The sequence below is a fragment of the Diabrotica undecimpunctata genome, chromosome 1 (assembly GCF_040954645.1).
Source record: "Diabrotica undecimpunctata isolate CICGRU chromosome 1, icDiaUnde3, whole genome shotgun sequence".
Lineage (NCBI taxonomy): Eukaryota > Metazoa > Arthropoda > Insecta > Coleoptera > Chrysomelidae > Diabrotica > Diabrotica undecimpunctata.
Window position 1 is genome coordinate 10,062,453 of NC_092803.1, and position 19,354 is coordinate 10,081,806.

The window sequence follows — 19,354 nt, forward strand, 5'->3', positions numbered from 1 at the left end:
ATATTCCGTTTTCTTTTGTGCCCTTGTATATGTGTCAAAATTATCAAGGTAAGCAAAGAAAATCAGACTACCGAAATAAGCAGACGTGTAAAAATGGGATGGGCAGCCTTCGGAAAACTCTCATACTTAAAACAAAAAATATACCTCAAAGACTGCGAACCAAAGTGTTTAATTCCTGTATCCTACCTGTACTTACATATGGAGCGCAAACCTGGACATTCACTAAAATAAACATGGAAAAGATCAGAAAAACTCAGAGAGCTATGGAACGACAGATGCTGGGTATTTCACTCAAAGACCGTAAAACTAATAAAGACATTCGTAATAGAACAAAAGTAAAAGATGCTGTCGAACAGGCAGCTAAACTGAAATGAAAATGGGTTGGACATAATGAACGGCTTAAGGATGGCCGATGGAATAGAGAAATCGGGAATTGGCGGCCATAAGATGAAGTAAAACGACCACGAGGAAGACCGCAAATGCGCTGGACCGACGATATTAAAAGAACTGCAGGACCAATGTGGAAACGTCTTACAAGCAACAGAGATGAATGGCGAGAATTAGGAGAGGCCTATATTCGGCAATCCGAATAGAGAGAAGGGCTCAAAAAAATATATTTTTGTGATTATTCTATTGAATATATATTTTACCGCTTATGGGTAAATATATCAATTTTTATGATTTTTGTTAATAATTCGATGACATGTTTTCTGACTTGTTTTTTAATGTCTTTGAGAGAAATGTTAATCTAATGTTTACTTTATTTAATCTTGAGTTCCTTAATGAGTTTCAGGTTAAAACTTATTGGCGTCCATTTTGTTTGCAGTTTAGCTGTATTCCATGTTTGTTGTTTTTATTTTTCAAACTGTTATATTTGGTTATCTAATTATTACCTATCGTTCATCTATCTCTCTTTAATTTGTACTTTTCTATTTACTATATCCTTACTTACCCCTAGTAAAGCTTGACTTTAGCAACGTGGTCTTCGTTAAGTCTTGGTGAACGAGCAGCTTATTTTTCATCTACTTTTGTTAGCTTTTTAGTTTCAACATTTTAGACGTATGTAAAAAAATATAACCACCAAAAAATAACAAGAATTTAACATATTGAAAAGCAAGTGCAGTCACATCTGAATTGTATTTGATTAGTATATAATTAAAAACATGTATTGTAGGGTAATATTCTTGAAATAATATTTTAACACTGATTTTGCTGAAACAATGGTGCATCTATTCTATTGTCTTCTAATTACCGGATATTTAATGATTTTATTCATTAAATTTTGGCCAAAAGTATTTAATTAATGAACGAAATATCGTAAACAAATTTTATTAATTATCGCGTTTTTGGAAATGGTCAGTGAGTTAGTAGTACTCCATTTATTCAGCAAGTATCTGTGTTGAACCTGACTGGTCGTCTTAGTTGTGCACCATTGCCTGTATAGCAGCTGATAGAAGTATCAGGTACGACAGTTTTTAATTATTGTTATATTTTTTAAGAAATAAGGAGAAGTTCAATTATTTTGATCTGTTTGTGAAAAATTAAAAAATATATTGTGTTGGTCTTATACGTAAAATTTAAACTTTTCTAATAATTTCATTCCATCGGCTTCACTCATAAAATACCAATCAAGATATATAAAAATATTCCTATTATAATAATATCAACTGGAACGTATGCTACATAATGCACACCACTAGCAGTGATGGTATACGTTTACAATTCCAGTTATCCAGCTTCTGGAGAAGTACCGAATATAAAACATCTATATAATTTTTACAGAAGAAGCCTTAACTATAAATAAGGTACTTATATATATTTATATATATATATATATATATATATATATATATATATATATATATATATATATATATATATATTTCAAATTATTTTTCCACCGTACTATTTTAAATATTGATTTATAGTATCAGCAATCGGTCAGGAAATAAAACTCTATTTGTTCAGTCTCAATATTTCGTCACGATTTTGTGACTTCTTCAGGAGAAAACTGTAAATTTATTAGAATAATTAATTATTATATGTAAACACAGTAAATATTTTAATACTTACAACTATAAGAATTATTCTTGTACTTCAATCCAATCTTGTACCTTGGGAACTCTTCTTTCCTTCATTCTTGCTATATGTCTGAGCCATCTTAATCTTTGAATTTTAGCGAGTCTTGTTATTTTTGGTTGCCCATATATTTGCATTATTTCTTCATTCGTTCTTCTTCGCCAGATGTTCCCCTCTTTTACACCTCCGTATATCCTTCTAAGAATTTTTCGTTCCCATCTATCTAATTTTACTTCCATATCTTGATTTAGAAAATCTTGAAAGTTGACCGCTTCTTCCTTCTACAGATCTTCTTTGCTTCCCGTCTTTTTGCGGCATAAGCTTTTTTACTCTCTTCATTATTTCTTATTATGCTATTTATTCTAGCTTTATTTCGGTCACTAATGGCTTTCTTGCAATCCTCATCATACCAATCCGTTTGTTTACATTGTCTGTTTCCTGATAATACTGAGTCGGCTGCTTCTTGAATTTTTTCTTCTAGTTATACCCATCTGCTTTCTATATCATTTACTGTTGTCTGGCTTTTCAGTTTCTCTTCAATTTGCTGCCTGAATTTTTTTTAACTTCTCCCTCCTGAAGTAGTGCACCGTTATTTTTTTTAATTTTTTTACAACTAGTGTTATTAATTGTGGGTATTATTTGCTCCATTTTAACTTTGACCAAAAAGTGGTCCGAATTTGCATCAGCACCTCTGTAACTTCGGCTGTCTTTTATGGCTCTCATATGTTTGGCTTCTATTACTAAATGATCTATTTGGTTTACTGTTTGTCCATCTGGTGATACCCAGGTACCTTTATGAATTTCTGAAAAGGTACTTATATGGTATATTGAAATCCAATAAGGGAGCAGTTATACTATCAGATTCCAAATTAGTATTGCACGGTTCTGCACCAAAATCATTTTGTTTAGGCTAATTTTCTAAAGGGTGTAACTTTCCAAACTTTCTCTGCACGTTTATTTCAATTTTAATTATCCAAGCAAGAAATATAAACAGAGTAACATCACCCACCGTTGGATACCTGGGGCGACATTTAACAGTGCAGGCAAATGTTAGCCAAGAAACGTCTACTAACATAAAGATCATTTAATACAACTATGATTCACAAAATAGGCTTACTTTTGAGAGAAAATTTAACAAATTCTTACTGGAGAATATTCTTCTTTTATTAATAACGAATTCATACTAATCTTATATATTACAGCTATCAAAATTTCCCTTGCAAACAAAACATCGAAATTCTGATAAACAAATTAACCATTATATTGCACTATTATTCAGACTTGCCAATTCTAGCTAATCTGATATTTAAATCCATATTTACTAAAACAATAAATTATACAGATGGATAAAAAAACTGATGAAGGTGCTGGTTTTATATTTTTGGTTCCAACTAACAATTTATTACGTTGAGAAATATCGAATTGATGTTATGACTTACTCTAATATCATAGGACCAATGATTACCAAAAGGCTTTCCACAGGGAGTGGACTGTTTTAAGTCCACTACTTTTTAATCTGTACACATATGATTTGCCCAATTTATGGTCTCCCAACATTGCTTGTTTACAATACGCTGATGATATTGTCATCTATTTACAATATTTATATATATATATATATATATATATATATATATATATATATATATATATACAAGGATTTCCACAGTTTTCACTGTATTCCTTCACTCGACCGTTTTCTCCAATTTTTCCTGTTTAGCCAGTCCCCTTCCTGTAGGTTTCTTCTACTCATTGCTTCGTCTACGTCTTCTCTGAAAGATCTTCGGGGTCTGCCTCTCTTTCTTCTTCCTATCGGGCTCCACTCTGTTATTCTATTTATCCACCGATTTTGGTCTGCTCTTCTGACATGTCCGTACCAGGTTAACCTCTTCTGTTCGATGGATGTAGTCTATTATGTCGGAGTTTATTCCCATTCTCCTCTTAATCTCCGTGTTATTTATTCTATCTCTTCTTGTTACTCTGCAGCTTCTCCTTAGGAATTCCATCTCTGTTGCTCTTATTTTGTTTTTGGTTTTCTTACTTATTGTCCAATTTTCACACCCATAAGTGAGGATACTTCTTGTCATGGTATTATATATTTTTTTCTTTGTTTTCATGCTGATGTTCTTATCCCATAGTACCGGGTTCAATTTTCGTATGCAGTCTCTTGTTTGTCCTAGTCTATTTTTTATATCTTCCTCCGTTGTTCCTTTGTTTGATATTATGAAACCTAAATACTTATACTTGTCTGTTCCTTTGATTTGTTTACCTTCGTCTATTTCCAGCTGTTTTATTTCTGTATTCTCCGTTGTTAGGTATTCAGTTTTGTTTAGGTTTATTTCCATCCCATTCTTTGTATATTCCTGCTCCAGTTTTCTCATCATAAAACTAAGGTCATCCTCGTCTTGTGCGATCACTATTTGGTCGTCGGCAAAACTTAGCGTATATAGATATTCGTTCCTTACTGGTACACCCATTCCTTCGCACTTTTTTTCCATGGTTTCAGGGTTTTTTCCACGAATATTTTGAACAGGGTGGGGGATGTGGAGCACCCCTGTAGTAGTACCTTTGTCGTCTTAAATGGACTGCATATTCTATTGCCCGTTTTGATAGCTACTTCGTTATTCTTGTAGAGTGCTTTTACCGCGTTTATTAATCTTCGTGGAACTTCGAAGTCTTCCATTGCTTCTCATAGCTTGGTTCTAGGTATTGAGTCATATGCCTTCTTAAGATCAACAAAAGCCAGATGGACGGATCTATTTTTGGCCATTCTTTTTTCTATTAGTTGTTCGACCGTGTAAATGTGATCTAAGCATGCTTTCCCCGCTGTGAAACCTGCCTGGTCTTCTCCGATTTTATCTTGTATATATATTTCTAATTTTTCTTTTATGGTCTTTGAATACAGTCTGCCTATAGACGATATAATGCTGATTCCCCGATAGTTTTCGCAGTTTTTTCTATTTCCTTTCTTGTATATTGATGTCTTATATGCTTGGGTCCATTCTGCCGGTAAGTCTTCTCCGTAAGTATATATATATATATATATATATATATATATATATATATATATATATATTTAATTCAAATACCTTGGTGTAACGATTGACAGAAAACTGCTTTGGACACAAGAAGTCGCTGCGAAAAAGCTATCAATTTACTTAAAATGCTTTGTAAGAGATCGTGGGGTGCAGATCAAAATATCGTAAGGCGTGCATAAAAATAACATTTTCTGTCTTAATTCAGGTACGTTATTGGTGTTGATTATTATTTTCTTTTTCTGTTAACAGTTCTGTTAGGTATCTTTCCCATTCGTTTGCTGGTATGTTACTGTATTCCTTCAATTGTGCCATTTCTTTTCGTTGGTTTCTTATGAATCGCCATATTTGTTTTTGTCTATTGTAGAAGTCGCTTTCCATCCTTTTTTTAAACTGTTCCCAGTGTTCATTTTTTGTTCTTCTTAACAACTGCTTTGTTTCATTTAGTATTCTTCTATAGGTGTCTTGAGATTCTGGAGTATTTGATGTTTTGTACTTCGTGTAGGCCTCTCGTTTAACTTTACATTTCTCTATTTCTTTTCTGAACCATGGTGTAGTGTTGCAGTTTCTTTTGTTCAGTATGACTTTACGTTTTCCTAGAGCTTCTGTTGCTGCTTCTTCAATGTTGTTTTTAATTTTCTCCCAGCAAGTATCTCATGGCAAAAGAATAAATCGTAAGGGATAGAAAAAATTACGGATGATGGTAAAATAGCAGAATATGTACCCACTAAGTCTTTCATTGTTACTTTAAAATCAAAAATGTTACCAAAATATATTTCTGTTAATAAAGTTACTAAGGAAGTAGAGCCGTATAAACAGAAAGTAATATTATGTTACAACTGAATCCGTTTTGGCTAACTGGAAAGTCAGTGTCAAACTAAACTAAGATGTACTTAATGTCAGGAATCCCACACAATAAAAGATTGTAATAATACAGATTACATGCCACGTTGTTTAAACTGTTAAGGAAATCATCTTACTACTCAATTGTCTTTTTGTCCAGAATTTAAAAGACAAAAAATTGTAAAGAAAACCATGAGCTCTTGTAATATTAATTTATTTAATGCAATTAAACAAATTCCAAAAAATACATACGCAAACATAGTCGCTCATAATACCTTGCTATAGAGAGTTGTCTAAACTCCTCGAAAAATGATCTTCCGTGACTTTAATCTGGTCTTAACGCTTCTATTACAATGCAGTCTCATTCCTCTTAAGCCCAGTACTCGCAGACCAAGCATTTACAACCCAAATCGTATAAAAATAATTTTAATAATAACATGTTTTCTTCCCCTACAACTTCAAAGCCAATCAAAAGGCACATACCAACCAGTACTGATCCCATTGAAATTTCAAGAAAAGAAATGTTTACACAATCAAAGTCTTTTGTGTTTGGGGAAATTAATAGTCAAGATTATTTAAAAAACTCAGTTGGAGTAAAATCACAATCAGAGGAATTAAATTTCAGAATAAGTCTATTTATCAATATTATAAGTAATATTAAACTACATAAACAAACAATTTCAATGTTACAGAATTTGAAATAGTGCAATTTATTAGTAAACACTTAAACCATATTTTGTCTTCAAATTCGCAGACGTTAACACAAATATAAATTTGCAGCAATGGAACTATCGTTCGCAGGAGCATTGATTAAAAACTACATATATACTAGTTTTTAATCGATGGCAGTAGCTAATAAATTAAATCTAGAATATCTGCCAAATTAAAATAAAATTTCCATTTCAATTTCATTCCAAGTATTTCTCGTAGAAATGTGGTTTAAATCAAAATATGTATGTACTATTATAATTTTAAAAGTTACAATTGAAACGTTGATTTAAAAAACAACACTTTCTCACGTCCAAAAATTAAAATTTTGTCAAGTCAAGAAAAACTGCCCAGCTTCAAATTATTTTAAATCTTACTTTTACTAGTTTTTTGATTTGATTTGATTTTATATTTTTATTGGTATTTAAAACAAAAATCGGTAGAAACTTATCATTGCTAAATAGTTTTACGACTGGAGAATGGTCCTTAGTTTTCCTTAATTATGGTTCTAGATTAAGGTAGAATTTTTTATTAAAATGATTCTTGAGATATTTAGTTAACTCCATTAGATCTCGTGAACTCCAAAGAAAACAGTGACAAGAAAAATAGACATCTCACAACTGAAGAACCCTAAACAGAACAAAGAAATAAGTATCAAGCTTAAGGAAGAAATAAAAACGATCGAAAACTTGGTACAGACAGACATTGAAGTAACATGGACTGCTCTAAAAACCAAAAATAACAAAGATACAAGAAAAAGACATCGGGTTCATAAAACACAACAAAAAACAAGAATGGATAACGCAAGAGATCATGGGCCTCATGGACGTAAGACGAAAACATAAAACAAGCCCAATAGAATACAAGCGAATCAACAAAATCATTAGAAAAAAGTGCAGGGAGGCGAAAGAAAACTGGATGTCAACAAAATGCCTAGAAATCGAACAACTTCAGAAAAAATACAACACCTTTAATATTTATAAAAAAGTAAAGGAAATGACAGGTAGACACAAAAAGAGACAAGCAACAATATTAAAAAATGATAATAACGAAATAATTATAGGTACAGAAGACAAACTAGAGAGATGGAAAGAATACATACAAACTCTTTTTGACGACGATAGACCTTGTTCTCCACAGTCCACAGATAATCGAATAAATGAAAAAGGCCCAAAAATAACCAAAGAAGAAGTAGTGATTCATGCAGTAAAATCTCAGAAAGATGGAAAAGCCACCGGTCCAGACAATTTCAATGTCGAAATACTTAAACTAATTGCAGATAACGAAAGTAAAAGCCTAGATTTAATAACAGCACTATTCAATAAGATATATGATACAGGTAAAATACCAACAGACTGGCTAAAATCAACATTCGTAGCATTACCAAAAAAATAGAATTCCTCAGAATGCGATGATTATCGAATATTAAGCTTGATGTCTCATGTCCTTAAAACTTTTCTCAGAATTATCCATACACGAATTTACAAGAAGTGCGAGTTCCAGATGAGTGACACTCAATTTGGATTTTGAAACGGATTGGGAATACGAGAGGCTCTTTTTGCTTTAAATGTGTTAACGCAACGATGCAGAGACATGAATGTAGATGTATATGCATGTTTTATTGACTATCGAAAAGCATTTGACTGCGTTAACCATCAAAAGATGATCGAAATTCTGAGAACAACTGGAGTTGACGAACAAGACTTGCGAATTATCTCAGAACTATATTGGCACCAAACGGCAACAATTGAAATAGAGCACACAACATCCGAAGACATACAAATCCGACGAGGTGTGTGACAGGGTTGCGTCTTATCACCGCTACTCTTTAATTTGTATTCGGAGTCTATATTCAGAGAAGCATTAGACGAGGTCCAAGGCGGAATTAAGATTAACAGAATCAGCATAGACAACATCAGATATGCTGATGATACCGTCTTAATAGCAAGCAACTCACAAGAACTACAAAATATAATAAATGCGGTAGTTCACCACAGCGAAATGTTCGGTTTACATCTAAACGTTTCCAAAACTAAAACTTTAGTATTTTCAAAGACACCAATAAACGTACAGGTGTATGCCAAGGGTCAAATAATAGAACAGGTAAATTCCATAAAATATTTGGGAACAAATATCAATAGTCAGTGTAATCCAAAAAAAGAAATCCTATCAAGAATCGAACAACATTTTTTACAAGATCAGACCTTAGTCTACAGCTTAGAATCCGAATGATCAGATGTTACGTTTTTTCTGTCTTACTGTATGGCTGTGAAAGTTGGACAATGGACTCTAAAATAGAAAAAAGAGTAGATGCCTTTGAGAGGTATATATACAGACGAATGTTGAGGATTCCATGGATACAAAGATAATATTATGTTGAAGTACTCGCATGTGTCGTCGCATGTGTAAACAGAAAGAATTACTAAGAATAATCAAAGAGAGGAAAATGCAAAACTTGAATTACTTCAAGTTATACTGGAAGGAAAAGTACAGGGCTAAAGATCAGTAGGAAGACGCCAAAACTCGTGGCTGAAAGACCTCAGGAGATGGTTCGACCGCTCATCCGCAGAGATCTTTCGCGCAGCAGTTTCCAAAACTATCATTGCCATTTGGATCGCCAACCTTCGGAAGGAGACGGCGCAATGAGAAGAAGAAGATTAGATCTCGATTAGAACTCCATTAGAAAGTAAACGCCTTTAAAAACCACAGACGGTCCAATAGGATTCTAATACATTCAGATTCCATCTAACTAGATGAATTTCACTAGAAAATATCTCCTCAGTGGGTAGCTTCTCAATATTTTCCAGAATACAGCTAAACAGTGTCAAGGGATAAGTTTGGCTTAGAAAAAGCGTTTAAAATGTGGGTGTTAGACCAAGTGCTTCAGATAACGACAATATTTCATATTTCATGATATACCATATGCCCCACCACGATAAAATATCATTATTAAATATTTTTAATGACATTTGGAATGATACGTCACAAATTCCAGAGAGCTGGAACGAATATATTCTTAGTAGCTACTACAGTCCTGAACAAAATGGAGCATCCGAACGTTTGAATCGGACAATTGTAGAAAAGACAAAATGTCTTTTGTTGATGCCAATCTTAAGAAAATTTTTTGAGCTAAAGCTGTAAATACAGCTATTTACTTAAAAAATAGATCTTCGGCTTCTGGTTTAAACAAAACACCATTTGAAAGGTGGACAGATAGTAAACCTGATGTAAGCGCATTTCAATTATTTGGCAGCAATGTAATGGTACGAGTTTTAAAAGAAAAAAGGTCAAAGTGGGAGAAAAAGGTTATTTTGCACATTTTAGTAGGGTATGCTGGAAAAACAAACGGGACACAGGGTGTATAATCCAACCCTCAAAGAAATTATAGTAAGCAAAGATGTACAAATTATGGAAGACACAAAAAGGTTCGAAGTGATTTATTTGATTTAAAAGCTGAACATGAGGCAAAACAAACTCTAGATTTAGTGGGAAAACAAAACAAAAATAATGGTAAAACTGTGACTAAAGATAATGGTAATATTTTTAGTGACAAGGAATCTAACTACTATAAGAAAGATAATTAAAGTGATAAAGACTTTGAAGTGCAGAATTTACCTGAAACATTACAAGAAGTACAAAGAAAATCAGAAAGAGTAAGAAAAAGGAAAGACTTGGGAATACGTAACATATATATGTGCGGAGACAAGTGACATAGATGGTATTCCATTAACAGTCTCAAATGCATTACATCGTCTTGATGGAGCAAAGTGGAGAGAAGAGATGATGGATAAAATCCAATATTTATGTGACAACATTGAATGGGATGTAGTAAATGTGCCAGTGTAATTGATAATAAGAGGGTGTTTAAGTTACAGTGTAATACCGAAAATAAACTTACATGTCGTGCAAGACTATTGGCTAGGGGTTTTAATCAAAAAGCATATACAGAATACACAGAAACTTTTGCGCCAGTAATAAGACATTCTTTTTTAAGGACGCTTTTTCCATTTTCTATAAAATTAGGTTTGGATATTACTCAATTAGATGTTAAAACAGCATTCCTAAATGGTCATTTAAAAGAGAAAATATATATGCAATCACCAGATGGTTTTGATTTAGCAGGTAACAAATGTTTAAAATTAAATCAGGCTATTTATGGGTTTAAACAGTCTTCTAGGGCATGGAATTATGAGATAAATAATGTTTTGTAAAATATTAATTATAAGAAATTAAAACATAAACCTTGTATCTATATAAAAGAAAAAATAATAAAATTACGGTCCTAGCAGTATATGTGGATGATTTTTTTGTGTTTTCAAACGGTAAAAGTAAAACAAGTAGCCTAAAAAATGTGCTGAAGTAAAATTGTTATTAAATATTTGGGTATAATTAAAGAATGTTTAAGTATACAAATAGACTTTATTCAAATAAAGGTTATATTACTTTGAATCAGAAAAACTATATTATTCAGTTGCTAAAGAGATTTAAAATAAGTGATGCCAAAGCAATTAACGTTCAAATTGAACCAAAGTTATCTTTAACAATTGATAATAGTAACAATTGTATTAGAGATAAATTTGCTTATCAGAGGCTAATTGGTAGTTTGATGTATTTATTTATTTTAACCAGACAGATAGGTATATCATCAATTCCATAAGCCCATGAGTCTCATTGGAAATGTCGCAAAAGAGTACTGAGGTATTTAAAAGACACTATTAATTGCTCGCTGATTTACCCAAAAGATTCAGAATTGCAAGGTTTTGTAGATGCCAATTGGCCAAGCAATACTTTAGATCGTAGATCCTTTACTGGATGCGTATTTAAGCTTTGTGGCTCTGCAATATCTTGGCAAAGTACTAATCAAAAAACGTTAGCTTTATCTAGCTGCAAGACAGAATATCTCCTTGTCAGAGGCTGCTAAAAAGTCTGTTTTTCTTAGAGGATTGCTAAGTGATTTAATTGAAAAAACTAAATGTACAATACCGAGCATAAAATTAGGGTCACCCCGTAATTTGAATTTATTTTAGAAATTATTATTCTGTTTTAACTATTTTCGGTTGTAACATAGTTTACTAATGGATTTCTTGAAAAAAAAATTGTTGTCGTTGTTGTTTCGACAAGCGTTTGAGATAAAAAGGGCCACTTAGCCTAATTCCTAAAAACCGTTATCAGCACAGTTTTTGTTTCTATGGTTTTAACGTCAATTGTAAATTGTTTGTGTATTGTTATCACTGTCACTGTATTGCAATGAGCATAAATTCTGTTGTGGCGGCAAGAATTGTGGCGGCGTTAGAAGATTGCCACGGTCAGCGCGAAACTGCGAGAAACGTTGGTGTAAGTCTCTCGAGTGTGCAACGAGTATGGCAACGGTACGAAGAGACCGGTCTGCTTACTCGAAGACCTGGTTCAGGTCCAGGCAGGATTACAACAGCTAGAGATGACCGCTTTGTCGTTTCTAGTGCTTTGAGAAACCGAACGGTCACGGCAGTTGCTCTTCGAAATCATCTGCAAGAAGTGAGAAATGTAAACATAAGTGAATGGACAGTTAGGAGACGACTTCATGCTGCTGGTTTATCTTCTCGAACTAGAGTAACTGGACCGCTGCTTTCCCGTGAACACCGAATTGCCAGATTGAATTATGTACGAGAACACTTGGCTTGGACAATGCAGGATTGGAGTCGTGTATTGTTTTCCGATGAATCGAGATTCTGTCGTACGGGCTCAGACAAACGTGTAAGAGTGTGGTGACGTCCAGGCGAGAGATATGCCCAAGCATGTGTTGCTGAGCGTCTTCCATTTTGTGGAGGGTCAGTTATGGCATGGGGAGGCATATCGTTTGATGCTTGCACGGAGTTAGTCTTTATCGAGAATGGGACATTGACAGCACATAGGTACCTGACACACATTCTGGAAGATCATGTTTTACCGTTTATAATTATTCTTGGAGACGACGCAACATTTATGCATGATAATGCACGGCCCCACATTGCTATGATAGTTACTGAGTATCTTGACGAGGTTCAAATCACACGATTTGTTTGGCCTGCTCGCAGTCCAGATATCAATCCCATAGAACATGTTTGGGATGAGATGAAGAGATGTTTACGGAGTCATGTGCCGGCCCCCAGAAATTCGAGAGAGCTTCGCGACATATTGGTGCAAGAATGGAATAATCTTCCGCAGAATGTGATCCAAAATCTGATCCAAAGCATGCCTCGTCGTTTGCAAGCTGTTATCACTGCCAGAGGAGGGAATACTCGCTACTGAAGTTCTTAAAATTTCTTTTTTTCAACAAAAAGCACATCCAATTAAAATTGTCCCTTTTCAATATTTAGTATATCAAAGGAAAATTCTTCATTTTCATTATTTTTAATAAACTTTAAACGACAAAAACGTTGTTTTATTTAAGCAATCCGTTAGTAAACTATGTTACAACCGAAAATAGTTAAAACAGAATAATAATTTCTAAAATAAATTCAAATTACGGGGTGACCCTAATTTTATGCTCGGTAGTGTATTACTTTATTTAACGATAACCAAGGTGCATTAATAAGCAAATCCAATTTATCATAAAAGAAGTAAGCATATTGATGTAAGATATCATTTTTTGAGAGACCTAATATCTGACACAATCATTAATGTAAAATATGTGCCTACTGATGTTATGCCGACTGATCTGTTGAGTAAAGGTCCAGATGCTGAAAAGCTGCACATATTATTGAAACTGTTAGGTATAGGTAACCTATAAATTTTGTTTTATTGATAAGTGGGGGTGTTAAAATATTGATATGAACTAAACAAAATTTAAATATTAGCACCATATGTCATTTGCAGAAAGTTAAGGTTGGTACTATGTAAATTGTCAAATTGTATTGACTTTTGGAACAAAATAAAGTTAGTCTTAACTGTATACTCAACTGGTTCGTTCCATTTATAAGTTTTAACATGTTAGACGGTAGGATTGGTTTAATACTATTGGAAATTTGAGATAATAAGTTACTGCGAGTTCGATCTTCAGGTGTTTTTGATGGTTTTTAAAAAAAAAAGTTTAATTATTAGAGCTTTGGATACAGAAAGTGGGAGACATTGGTTTGTAATATGAAGGGTGAGTTATAAGTGACTGATATAAGTAAAAAAAAATAATAAAGCGGACTTCGCATTGTTGATACCGATAACAAATAAATACAGTTCAGTTTTCGGTATTAGATTTCAGTTAGTCTTTGGCCGTGGTTCTGTTCAGTTGTATTGTTTTGTTATCACGGTCGGCTTACTTAATTGTGTTTGTTTATTATTGTTTTTGAGTGTTAAGGTGTAAGTTTATTTTAGATTTGTTTATTTATTTTTTTTGCATTTTGTTTACTATCACCGACCCAGTTAAATATTGCAAACTTAACCTTGGACCATGACCTACATTTGCGAGAACTGCTTTACAGAATTTAGGCTTTATTAAGGCTTAATTAAGGCTTAATAAAACGACCACAAAGGCCTTGTTGGACCAAAATTTTTTCCATCTAAGATTCTCTTGTCCAGGGTGTCCCAAATTGGTATGTTTTGCAGGATATACCGAAAACTAGAAGAAATAGAAAAAAAGATAGAAAAAAAAGTAGATAAATTTCATGATTTCTTTTTTCGTTAAAATAACAATTGCTCAATTAAATCATCAATAGCTCAACACATTAGCGATATACAGGGCGATTATTGAAAAATGTCGAAAACGACAGGGTTAAATTAATATTTTCTTTATTAAGAAAAATTTAAAAAAACTGTATAGGAATTTTTGATAGATACATTATGGAAGAGTTCAGTGGCTCACGAGAAATTTTTGTTGAGGGGCTCTCACTAAGAAAATACAATACTAACTTAGGTTTTTTTATATCTTCTTCTTGTTCTTCTTCTTTTGGTGCCCTTCCTTTGTGGATGTTGACAATCACGTTGGTCCATACAACTTTGTTGACAGCTGCTCTAAATAGATGTATGGTAGTGATTTCTGCCCACTGTCTGATGTTCTTCAACCACGATGTCCTTCTGCGCCCTTGAGATCTTTTGCCTTTTATCTTGCCTTGTAAAATTAGTTGATACTTCTCATTGCGCATCACGTGTCCTAAGTATGTCATTTATCTGATTTTCACGTTACGCATAATTTCCAGATCTTTATTCATACGTTGGATCACGATGTTGTTTGTAACATGATGAATATAGGAAATTCTGAGCATGCGGCGGTAGCACCACATTTCGAAGGCTTCTAATCGTTTGGATGATGCCTCTGTCAAGGTCTAGGCTTCGACTCCATATAAAAGGGTAGAAAATACATAGCATCATAAGACTCGTGTTCTTATATCAATGTTCAGGTGCTATGTATTTCAAGGTGTATCAATATTACATAAAATCTTCCTGAGGCGATTGAAGACAGCTCTCGCCTTTTCTATACGACATCTTATTTTCTGTGAGTGGTCCCATTCCTTATTTAGGCTGCATCCAAGGTATGTAATTTTGTTGATTATTTTTAAGGGTTTATTATTAGCTGTGAATTGGTGCTGTATTACGTCGTTTTTACTTACTACAAGAATTTTGGTCTTCTTACAGTTTAATTTCATGCCGTATCTGTCACAGGCTTCAATTATACGCTCTATTAATGTTTGCAGATCCTCCGCATTATTAGCAATCAAAACCGTATCGTCGGCATATCTTAAATTGTTTATGATTTCCCATTGATTTTTATACCTTCTTTTAAACCATCAATAGCTTCCCTGAAGAGCATTTCCGAGTAAGTATTGAACAACGTCGGTGATAAAATGCAGCCCTGACGTACTCTCCGTTTTATCGTGCATTCTTGTGAGGATTCGTTGTCTACTCGTACAGTTGCCCTTTGTTGTAAGTATAAATTTTTAATTAGGTGTAAATCTTTGTCATTAATACTAGATTCTTTCAGTATCTGAAATAATTTTTGATGTTGCCCTTGTCAAATGCTTTTTCAAAGTCTATAAAGTATGCGTAGACTTCGCAGTTTACGTCTTGACCTCTCTTTTTTTATATGGGACACCCTATATATTTTTACATTTTTCGTTTACATTTTTAATTCTCTTTCACATGATATGACATGTTATATACCTATTTTCACTTTTTGAAGCTACTAAGTATGCAAATAAAAAAATAAAACACTCACAACAATGGTAACACAGTTTATATATATATATATATATATATATATATATATATATATATATATATATATATATATATATATATATCTATATATATATATATATATATATATATATATATATATATATATATATATATCTATATATATATAAGCGGGGATCCTACAGCTTCTGCCGCTTCCCGCATTTCGATCGCCATCTTTTTCTATCTCTCTAGGTGTCTTCATCAATGGCTCTGTCTTTCATGGTTTCCATAACACCTTGTATCCAAGACTTGGCTGGTCTTCCTCGTTTCCTTCTATTACTTGGATTGTATTCCATAGCTCTTTTTGGCCATCCGTCGTCGTCCATCCTCTTTACGTGTCCATACCATATTAACTGTCTAGTTTCTATTCTTTCAGAAGTTGTATGTACTCTATCTGTTTTTCTTCTAATTTCAGAATTAGGTATACATTCTACTCTTGATATACGGCAAGCTCTTCTCAGGTAGTCCATTTCAACCGTGTCAACTTTTTTCTTTCCTTTTACTGTCATTTGCCAACATTCTGCTCCATATGTAAGAATGGGCTCTACAATTACTTTGTAGATAGTCATTTTAGTTCTCATAGTAGCTTTGTTGGACCAAAGTATCGAATTCAGAATTTGAACACTCTTTCTGCCTTGTTGCAATCTATAGTCTATATCTCGTTCCGTTGTTCCTTTACTGCAGATAATACTTCCCAAATATTTGTATTCGTAGCACCTTTTCATTTGTCTAATTTCCAAATCCGGGTCTTCGTCTTCACTGCCTATTTGCATATATTCTATTTTAGACATATTCATACTCATCCCCCATTTTTCGTATTCATCTTTGAGCTTTCTAAGCATATAATCTGCATCTTCTTCACAGCTTGCAATTAGTACTTGATCATCTGCAAAGAACTGCGTTGTCAGATAATGGTTGTTAAGCTTCAACCCCATTCCCGCACATTTTTGTCTCCACTGGTGCAGTGCTTCTTGGATATATATTTTGAATAGGGTGGGGGAAAGACAACATCCTTGTCTCAAGCCTTTCGTTACTGTAAATACCCTTGAGAAAGTATTTCCTGTTTTTACAGTGCTTTGAGGACATTTATAGATGTTCAGTATTGCTTTTAGATATGTTTTACTAAGGTCCGTTTTCGTCAAGACACTAAATAAGAGTTTTAAAGGAACTGTATCATAAGCCTTCTCCAGATCTATAAATACCAGATGCGTAGGGAGGTTTCGAGCTGTTCGTTTTTCAATTACTTGTTGAAGGGTAAATGTGTTGTCCACACACGATCTTCCTGCTCTGAAGACGCTTTGTTCTTCAATTTCTTTATACTCCTCTTTTATTCTTCTTTTCAATATACGACCATATAACCTTCCCAGCGAGCTAGTTACGCTAATGCCTCTATAATTTCCGCATTCTTTTCTGTCTCCCTTTTTATAAGTGGGGCTAATGTGGGTCAAATTCCAATCGTCTGGAAACGTTTGACCTTCAATTAAGCATTTATTAAAAATATTCACTAAGCTTTCCAAAAGATCATCCGGTCCATGTTTCACCAACTCGATGGGAATGTCTCCAGGCCCGGGTGTTTTTCCATTTTTCATTTGTTTTAATTCTTTTTTCAGTTCTTCTTTGTTTATCTTATGCACCTCTGAGTTTTCTATCATTGAGATATGGTCAGGTCTTTCCATAAATTCGTGCCTACTTTCTGTTAATAGCGTTTCGTAATATTTTTCCCACTTTTTATTTTGAATCAGGTTTATATTTCCCTCATCTTTTCTTTCTTTTCTAATACTTTTTATGAATTTCCAAGCTTGTGTCACTTTGGTTCCTTCTAAGCATCGGGGCATCTCTTCGCATTTCTCTTCCCACATTTCGTGTTTTCTTTTAGTGACTTCCTTCTTTGCTTCCCTGTTGAGTCTGCTGTAAATTCTGCGGTCTTCTGAGTCTTTCGTGGATAGCCATGTTTGATAAGCTTTTTTTTGTCTTTAATTAATTTTCCTACTTCTTCTTCTACTTCTGTAACACAGTTTAACATTTTATTATGAGGATACTAATCTCTTGACAGTTTTATTGAGCAAAAATAAAATCAGTACCTACCTAATTTTAAAGTAAAGTAAATTCTTAACTGATCATTGTTGGTTCAAAGCGAATAATTATTTTCATAGTATTGATTCCACATTATAAATAAAATTCTTACGAAATAGAACAAACACACTGTATTTTATTACCTTTTTCGTTTCCATTTATAATTTTTTATCCGATATCATAGAAAAAGTTGCCTAAACCGGGGATCCCACTTTGTTTTTTAATTTTAAAAAATTTGAAATTTGAAAAAATAAAATAAAACATTTTTCAATATATATCTTACTATGTTTTACATAGGTGTCTATTTGATTTATATTTTTTGATTAAGTTTTGTAGACATGAAATATTTTTTTTCTTAAACCTTGCATTTTTTTGTGTTGAGAAATGTTTCCTAATGTATAATGCCTAAAAAATATTGGAGAAAATTTTAAGAAAAACTTAAAAATAAAATACTCGCAATTTAAATAAACCAAATTGTAATTTTACATTGAAAATATAGTAATTGAGAGTCAAGTACGACAATAATCGCATATATAGTTGTCTTCTTCTGCGCCTGCACACTCAACGTGAGCCCAGAGGGAACACATAAGGCATTTAACCCAACGCTCTACTTTACAGTCATCTGAAAATTTAACACAACAAAATAAACACTCCGCGTCCTCTTCAGCTGTGACGGAAGATACACCTGGTGGAATTTGTAACTCAGAAGAACCTAAGGATATGGAGTCTTCTCCGGAGCTAGATTCTCCCTTGAACTTAAGACTTTTCTTAGCTTTCTCTTTTCTTTGCAACGGGAGACATTTTGAACCACGACCTTTACCACGTGTCGGTTGTTTACTGGCCTTAGTTATTTTCTGCTCTCTAATTGTTCTAAGTGCTGAACTCGTTGCTTTACGTCCTTAGTAGAAGTTCTTTTCTTAATTTTCGGTATATGGTTGATACGAAATGGGCTTGTATGGAAAGAATTTTGCTGTGTTCCATGTTCATTCTGAGGTTGGCTCTGGGTAGAATTTTGTTTCTCTGAGGATGACAGGTTAGCTTGACAGGATCCAGATGACTTTGGCGGAACAACTCAATCAGATGCTCTTGATGTTATTGGTACAGCCAGGTCAACTTTAACACCATTCAACTTAGATGCTCTTGATGTTGATGGTACACCCAGGTCAACTTCAGCATTACTCAATTCTGTTTCACTGAAATTTCTTGCCAGATGTCCTGCCCATCTTAGTCTTCCTATTTTTATAAAGGATACTACGTCTTTACCACCAAACATATGTTTTTATCTGTGATATATCTCGTAGTTGTACCTCCTTCTCCAAACACCATTTTCACAGATGCCACCGAATATTCTTCTCAGGATCCTTCGTTCAAATATAAGCAGGAGATTTTCATTGGCCTTGGAAATGGTCCATGTCTCCGACCCATATGTC

At 33.6% G+C, this 19,354-nt stretch overlaps 1 protein-coding gene across 2 annotated transcripts in view; it reads left to right on the forward strand.

The window, feature by feature from the left end:
• Positions 1-1,337: 1,337 nt before the first annotated feature.
• The window catches only part of LOC140444559 (acyl-CoA Delta-9 desaturase-like), a 37,758-nt gene continuing 19,741 nt past the window's right edge, over positions 1,338-19,354 (forward strand). The window contains exon 1 of one of the 2 annotated variants that reach the window (XM_072536322.1): positions 1,338-1,463. The gene's annotated coding sequence lies outside the window, so the exon portion shown is untranslated. Of the gene's footprint in view, positions 1,464-13,842; positions 13,977-19,354 lie in introns of those variants that run through there. The other variant, XM_072536320.1, reaches the window with a different exon arrangement.